This window comes from Pithys albifrons, chromosome 16, assembly GCF_047495875.1.
Source record: "Pithys albifrons albifrons isolate INPA30051 chromosome 16, PitAlb_v1, whole genome shotgun sequence".
NCBI lineage: Eukaryota > Metazoa > Chordata > Aves > Passeriformes > Thamnophilidae > Pithys > Pithys albifrons.
Window position 1 is genome coordinate 13970016 of NC_092473.1, and position 8195 is coordinate 13978210.

The 8195-nt window shown below is 56.8% G+C and overlaps 1 protein-coding gene across 1 annotated transcript in view; it reads right to left on the reverse strand.

Annotated features, from left to right (window-relative positions):
• Positions 1 to 5418, reverse strand: part of LOC139679300 (ATP-sensitive inward rectifier potassium channel 12) — a 30278-nt gene extending 24860 nt beyond the window's left edge. The window contains exon 1 of the mRNA XM_071570908.1: positions 4593 to 5418. The gene's annotated coding sequence lies outside the window, so the exon portion shown is untranslated. The remainder of the gene's footprint in view (positions 1 to 4592) is intronic.
• Between the last annotated feature and the right edge of the window lie 2777 nt (positions 5419 to 8195).

Below are 8195 nucleotides of genomic sequence, written 5' to 3' on the forward strand. Positions count from 1 at the left end.
TTATCCAAGGGGCTGGTAATTTCCCATTCCTTCCCCATCCAGAGGGACCCTGGTACCTGTTCCCCATGGAATGCCACAGCCTCCTGCCTCACTTTCCCCATCTCTCCAAGAGAGAGACAGGAGCACGGTTGGCAGAGGATGCAACAGGGTCTCTAACCTGACCCCTTTCCCAGGACCACGGCAGGAAGTCCCTCACTGCTCTCCCCCTCCCCAGCCCTTCCTTCCACACGGTGCTGACACCCTGGGGAACTTTGGCTCCCAAGGTCACTGACAGATGGGGCTGGGGGCAGACACCCCCACCATGTGCCCAATCAGCCCTGTCAACCACCCCCTCCAGGTGCTGGCTGCTTGCTGAGGCTCCTGTAGCTCCGCAGGTGTCCCCCTCCCTCCCCCCTCTCCCCAAAAAGCCAATATCCAGGGAGATGGGCTCGGCGCTGCAGCTCTGCCGGTGGCACTGGCGCTGAGCAGAGCAGACTGCAGCACGGCCGTTACGTAAGCCCGAGCCGGGCTCCGGGGATGTAGGACACCGGGGTTATCCCCCCGCACCCCCGGGGCTGCCACCCCCACCCCGCCTCAGCCTCGGGGCTCACAGAGCGTGGGGGGAGACCCCACCAACTCAGCCCACAGTGCCGAGGGCTCCGGGGGGCTTGGACTGGCCCTGGGGGTTGCTGTGGCCCTGCCATGGGGCACATGGTGGTGGCAGGGGAGCAGCAGTGGGGGGACAGGAAGGTTGTGTTGCTGTGGGGCAGGGAGAGGAGCAGGTGGTGGGGTGGGATGGGGCTGGGAGGCAGCAGGTGCTGCACTCACATCCCTCTGAGTCGTTCTGCACTCACCAGGGCTCACCCGTGCAGGTGAGCTCAGGGAGGGAGCCGGGTGGCCACTCCTGGGCTGTGCCTCCCTGGGGGTTACTCATGGAGCAGGATGAAGGTGGGCAGGGCAAAGGATCCCAGCCTCATCCCATCCTGCTATGTCTGTATTCCCATCGTCAGATATCTAGAGGGTCGGCATGCCTAAGGACAGCCTTCCTGGGGTCAGAATCCCTGCAATCAACCTCCTTGGGATCAGCATTCCTAGGAACAGCATCCTTGGCAATAGCATCCCTGGGACAGCATCCCAGAGGAGAACACCTCTGGTGCCGCTAGCACAGGCTGGGGAGCCAGGATCAGGATTTCCCGGAGCTGGAGGGGATATCCTTCCCCTGTGGGACAGCCTGGGCATCACCTGCCCTTCATGCCCACAGGGAAACGGAGGTGAGGGATGGCACAGCCGTTATCTCCGATCCCCAAAACATCCATGTCCCATGCCAGTGGCATGGCAAGTGGGCAGGCAGTGCTGGCAGCACCAAGGCTCCCCCAGGACCAACCCTATCCTGGCTAACAGAGCATTGAAATCCTGGCAGCACCCCCTGACACAGTGCAGGATGGGGACAGGGATGGGGAGCCCCCAACCCCCCAACCACGTGGGTTCTCTCTGGCTTTCTGCCAGGCAGTCTGGATGTGACTGTTTCTGTTTAGGGGTGTAAGGGGAGAAAAAGCCCAGGCTAAGGCTCCCAGCAATGGGAGATACCAGAACAGGAAATTAATGCTAATTAATTCATAATGACGCTGAGATAGTGATACCAGATGCTTCAAAAGTCCAACGGGGGAATCTGAAAGAGCTTTGCAAAGAATCCATCGCCCACCGGCAGACCTGCCTCGCTGCAAGCTGGGAATGAGGGAGTGAGCTGGGAACTGGGGTCGAGCTGGGATCCAGGATCGAGCTGGGACTGAAGGACTGACATAGAGCCAGGGAACAAGATAGGAACGAGCCAGGAATGATGAAAGAGGGGCATGACCCAATGAGGTGACAGACCCACAGTCACCCCCAGTCACCTGCCACCCCATTCCCACCTTTCTCCCTATACTCAGAAGTTGGAGTGGAGCCAGAGCAATGAGGCAACCACCGTGCTCTGCCCCTTAATGCTCATTTTTTTCTATTCTTTCCTCCATTTCAGGCACACCAGGTGCAGGGCAGGTGGACAAGTGGGCACTGGGACACCCAGTGAGGATGGAGGGACAGGCTCATGATCTGGGACAGGGACACAGGTCCTTTGCCAACCAGTGCTTGGAGGACAATTTCTCCCTCCTCATCCATGAGAGGCAGCTCTCGCCTTTGCACTGTTGAACCCAAACTGGGATGGACTTTAGCCAAGGGGTGCATAAGAGCCTAAAAAGTGGCCTGAGTCTTGTGCCAGCTTCCCAGGGCTGGGGAACCCAGAGCCAGTGCCAGGAAAGAGGCAACCATGAACCCTGGAGAAACCCCTGAGCTTGGAGCCGTTCACTACTCTGTGACTCCCGGACAAGGAAGGGGATTATCCTCCTTCCCACAGTGGTACAACAGCACCTGCACCCACAGGGGACCCCCAGAGAAGGGAATAAGGGAGGTGGCAGAGGCCACGCAGGGCAGAGCAGGATGGCACAGCCAGGGCACGGCGCTGCCATCGCTGCTTACATAAGGTGCCACTCCGTGTGCCACACACACGAGCGGCGACAGGAGAGGGGGACAGATCTGTCCCTCCGGCAATCCCTGACAGTGCTCCCACTCCTTCCAGACAGCACCCCCAAAACTGCCAACCTGACCTCTTTCCCCCTTGCACAGAGGTTGGGTGAGGTTCCCTTGTCTCTCAGGCACACTCACACCCTGAAACCTGACACAAATGGGGAGAAAATGCGGGGTTTGGGATCCCCGTGCAGTTCCCCTGACAGCTCCTCCGAAGTTTATCTGCAGCGGGAACGGTTCCACCGCTCTGCCGGTGCAGCCACCCCGGTGTCGGGGACAGAGGGAACCCCACTGGGAACATCAAGGAGCACCACAGAGCACCATGGCAAAGGGGGGGACACCTACATCCCACCCCAGCTGGTTCCGAGGGATTTGCCATATCCCCCGGGGTCATTCCAGGGCTCAGAAAAAAAACACCTTGACTTCACAGGTAAAGCAGCTCCTTTGGGTAAAGAGCAGCAGAGGCAACACAGGATTTCAAAGTGTGTTTTGGATCAGAGGCAAGAAATAAAGTGGCCTTTAAGGTGCCTTCCCCAGCAAAGACGGAGCCTTATTAAGCCTATCCAACATGGACAGGAACACTCGCTGTTATTCCAGGCCTGAAAAGAGCAGGCAAGGAGAGGGGTTTTTATTTTTTAATTTCTTTTTTAATCTTGTTTTCATTATTTTCTGGTGGCTTCATTGTTTTGTGCTCACACAAAGGAAATTTCACCTGCTGTTCCAAACAAAAGGCCCCAGAAAGTTTTGCAGAGAAGGGGATGAAGGGAAGGAGATTTATAGAAGCAAAACGAGTTGTTGCAGGGTTTGTTGTGGATTTTTTTTCACAGTGAGCTATAAAACATCCCCAGCTCTTTGGTGCCTGCAGGAGACCCTGCACCGGCATGAGAATCCCTTGTCCCTACCAGTGTCACTGCTGGGATGGGAGTGGGGAGTTCTCACAGAAATTGGGTTTGATTTGGGGTGCAGAGAGAAGGCATCAGGATTGTTTCCCATCTTTGTTGCAGGCAAAGTCATCGCCACGCTTTCTAAGAACAGGAAAGAAAAAATCCAGCCCTCGTTTGCCGACACCACAACAAAACAGGTGGTTCAAAATCACAAGTGCAGTGGGGGAGACAAAAAACCCTATTTGGTGATTTTGTGCTCATTTTCACTGCGAAACCGTCCGGGAACGAATGCTTCTAAATACACACCATTTTCCCTCTCACACTCTTTGCTCTATAATTAAGAGAGACTTCTAAAAATACGAGCGGCCTCGAGCACCCAGCGAAGGCGTGCAGGTGCTGCAAACTGGAGGCACTTTAGTACAGCTCATTTTCTGGACAATTTTACTCGCCTGGCTCGTGCTCAGCGCCGATACTATTACAGTGATGCAATTATGCTGCTGCTGCTGCTGCTGCCCTGCTCGGCTCGCTTGGCTTTTTCCCTGCGCTTTGCAGTTCGCCTTCGGAGCACCCCCCGAGCCCCACAGCCCTTGGGCTCACCCCCAGCGTGTCCCCGCACCGGTGGGGCCCGGGGAGTTGGGGACAAGAGGGTCAGGCGAGTGTGTGTCACACACACACACACACACACACACACACACACACACGTGAGTGTACATGTGTGGGCACAGAGGGGCACAACCCCGCGTGGGCATTTCCAAAAACAAGCGGCGTGCAAAAGTTTTTGGGTGAGGAAGCGAGCTGGCCCAGGGGAAGCAAGAGGGGAGCAGGAACCTGGTGAGGAACAGGCTGCCCAAAAGGCAGCAGCAAACCCTTCGCTGGTGGCTGGGCAAGGAGGGGGCCCATGGCATCGGCAGGGTGACGGCACCCAGCTTGGCAAAACATCCCCCCCAACCTGGCATTCCGGGGACAGGGGTGAGGGGGAACTTTCCCCGCGAAGCTGCCGCTGCGAAACTTCCCCGTCTTATTTCTCCATTAGGGCTGCAATAGGTGGAAGTGATTGACTCACTATGAGACTGCTGTTTTTGCCTCTGACTTGGGATTAAGACGGAGCCGGAGGAGCGGCGGAGCCGTCGCCTCGGCTCCCTGGCAGCGGGCACCGGAGCCGGCACTCACCTCTCACTGCATCCAGCCCCCCCGGGCGTGGGGCTGCGGGTCCTGGACAGTTAGCTGGCAGGGCACCCCACATCCACTCGGGTTCCTCCCAGGACCGACGTTCGGCTGCTGCTTCTTAGGCACAGATCCAACCCCTCCATTCCAACCACAGGGAAAAAAAATGTTATCTTCTTCCAAAAGAAAGGGAAAAAAAATTAAAAAAAAAAAAAAAGAAAGAGGGAGATTAAAAAAAAGCCACGCTTTTTTTTCTTGGTTTGGTTTCTCCCTGGAGAATAAAAAAGAAAAATAGATAAATCCCAGAGACCAAGAGATCCAGACTCAGGTGAATTTAGCTTCAAACTCCCTCTGTGCTTTCGGAGCCTTCACCCTCAAATGGGCTGTGGAAGATGCTGGGGGACCCATCGTTGCCAAAGTGTCATCAAATATCCTTCGGGCTCAACTCCGCTCCTGCCCAGGGAGGGTGGACTTCTTCCCTTCTTCCCTGCTTGCTGCGTGCTGTGGAGTTGGCAGGGACCTGCCTGTTCCAGCCTCAGCGTGGAGGGTGGGTGGGTTGGTTGGTTGATGTGGGTTGGTTTTCTTTTTTTTTTTTTCTCGCCGCTATTGGTTTTCTTGCTATCTGATCCTGAGCGAGCGCTGCAGCTCGCCGCTTCCCTGCTTTTTTCCCCCAGCTCCCAGGCTTTTGACAGGGAATGAAACACAGACACCCAGTGAGACAGGCTCCGGCTTCTACAAAGCTCCACTCCCTCCTGCTGCCTTTGTCCGTGAACAGCAACTCCTCCAACTCTGCCCGTAGACACGAGGGAACCTCTGCATCAGCACTTTCCTAATGGCTGCTTCACCCCAGCCCTTCGGCCCTTCTTCTTCTTCTTCTTCCTCGTTTCCTCTCCTCCACCTTGATGGCTTCCGCTTGCTTTTTCTAGCCCAGCCCTGGCTCCAACAACCACAGCCACAGCGAAGCAACAACCCTGCCCCGATGGATCCATCTCAGCTCCCCCGCTCCGGAGGCTGCGGTCGGGGGGTGGTGGCCCCGCAGTCCATCACCGTCCCTTCTGGGCACCTTCCACGAAAAATCGATGGCGGGTACCAGGTCCCTGAAGGCTTCACTTTCAGCTGGTTTAAGGGGCAGGGGCTGTGGGTGTGGAGGTCTGGGAATTGAAGCCACTTCTTTTATTGCAGGCAGGGATTAATTTTATTTTATTTATTTTTTCGAAAGATTGACCAGAGTCCAAGTTTATTTCTTGGTGATGAGCATTATTTTAAGCTGTTTGGGAGGCTTTGGGTGTCTCCAGGTCAGCCTGTTCTTACAATGGCGAGGCCTTTTTGGAGAGGGTCAAAGTGAAACCTTGCTCGGGCAGCCTTTTCCCCCCGCGCAGGGGATCAGGAGGCAGAGGATGCTGCAGTGGGCTCACAACCCCGGCTGGCTCCCAGCCAGAAGGAGATGCAAACCAGCCACCGTCTGTAATTTTTGCTACACTTCCTCCACACTCGGTCACCCGCGAGATCCCAGGGCTGCTGCCTGTTCCTTTTTTGGGGATTCACAGGCTTTGTTAGAAAAAAAAATCACCGCCAGGAGACCTCCAACCTCGACAGCGCTGCTCGGCGCTGCTCGGCGTGGCTGTCACGCAGCCAGCAGGTCACAGAAAAGCCACAAAGGCTCCCAGAACCAGCACATGAAGAGGCTGCCTCCCCACCTGCCCCTTTGCATCACCTCCCACCCCTTCCCAGCCTCCTCTTCACTCTTCCTTGTTTCCCATCACAAGTTTAGGAGCAGTAATTCCTCCCTCTCCCCTCTGGCAGCATCCTGGAGCAGTGACTCCTCATCCCCAGCTCCCGTCCTCTCCAGCATGGTGATTACACATTGTCCCCTCACTGCTCTCAAACACCTCGAATTCCAGAGCATCTCAGGGCAGTGTTCACACTGCTGCCTCCACTCCGCTCTCCACACTGGCTTGTCCCACCTCACCCCATTCCACCAACCTCACAAACACTGAATTTTAACCAACAATTTGAAATCCTGGGATGAAAGGCACTGCAGGGCCTTGTTCTGTCCAAACCCTGACAAATAGCAGGGATCTGGGGTTTGCAGATCAGAGGGGACAGCAGCTGGCACTCTGGCCATGGTCTTGAACAAGGGTGACCTGACCCCAAAACATAGCTCCCTCCTGCCTGTCATGCAGCCCCTTGTACCCTGGCATTCTCCTCTCCGAGGGCTCCTCTCCTGCCACCCCACTATGCTCATGGAAACCTTTCCAAATCCCTCCCTGCTCCAATCCCAGCTAGCAGTGCAAGTCCAAAGCTCCCTCTAGCAATAGGTACAATTAATGTACCCAGTAGCCAAAAAATTGGCCGCAGAGCTGGGCTGGGCAAATGTCCACAGGCCGGGGCACCTCTTGGGGTGAGGGGAACAGGTTCAGGGTCCCCAGTCCCAGCCCTCTCTCATTGGCTGCTTCCCCACTTGGTGCTCTGCTGGGGCTGCCATCAGTGAATTCCAGCAAGTAGGAGATTTAGGGACTTGTGTGCAGGAAGAGACATGGGCACCCTGGGGGGCTGCAGCCCCTGGGGGCACCTGGGAGGGCAGGATGGAGCTGAGCAGCCAGACCTGGTGAGGATGGTGTGCCCATCACCTGGCCATGCTGGTGGCTTATCCCTCCCTCCTCAATTTGCTACAGGAAATGCAAACAAATAACCTGGCATTTCCACCCTGGTAAGCCCCAGGTTTCCTCTACTCTTGGAGAGCAGAGAGGTTTCCCATGATTTTCCCATCAGGGCTGGGGAGAGCCAGAGGGAAGCCCTTTGCCCCCAGTGTGCCCATCTGTGGGTGCAGGAACGCAGCCCTGGGAACTCCCCTGTTCCTGGTGGGCTCCCAGCTGGGGAACAGCTCCAGGCAGGATCCAGCCTCCCCCAGGACAGTTGTGGCCACTCCCTTAGGAGCTGTGGAAGGGAGGGAAGGAGGGCGAGGGGATGAGCCCAGGGGTGCGCCCTGGCGGGGTCTCCATCGAGCCCCTTTCCGACGCCCTCGGCGCGGCTGCGCAGGGCTGGGAGCGAGTCAGCACAGAGCCATTAGGGCTAATTTAATCAAGACGGATGGCCCGATTGGAGGACTGCCGCCCATAAATCCCCCGCTCCCGCTGCATTAGTGCCAGGGCTCCCGGAGAAAGAGGCCGAGGGGGAGCCGCGGGGGGAGCAGCGATGGGGAGACGTGCCAAGTCACCTGTCCTCCCCATGGCACTGCTTGGACCTGGTGCCACACCCTGTCCCACGGCCCCAGGGACATGCCCACCATCCTCCAGCCCCTCCTAAAACTCAGCAGCTGGAGGGGGTAGGATTTCAAGCAACCTGGGTTTTCTGAACCCCAAAAGACTCAAGGTTGTTCACAAATCCCCCATGGCAGGGGTTTGCTCCAATGGGAATCTCCCTCATTTGCCCCAAGGAGTCCTGAAGTAGGAGGAAGGTGGAGTGCTTGGGGAATAGGCTTGAAGCCCCATGGCAGGTCACAGTGTAATGACTGGGACTCAGAAGAAAGTCCAAATGCTGATGGTGCAGCATCCACCCCAAAGGCCAGGGAGACACTTCAGGCTCAAACCACACCAGCCCAGGATGGCG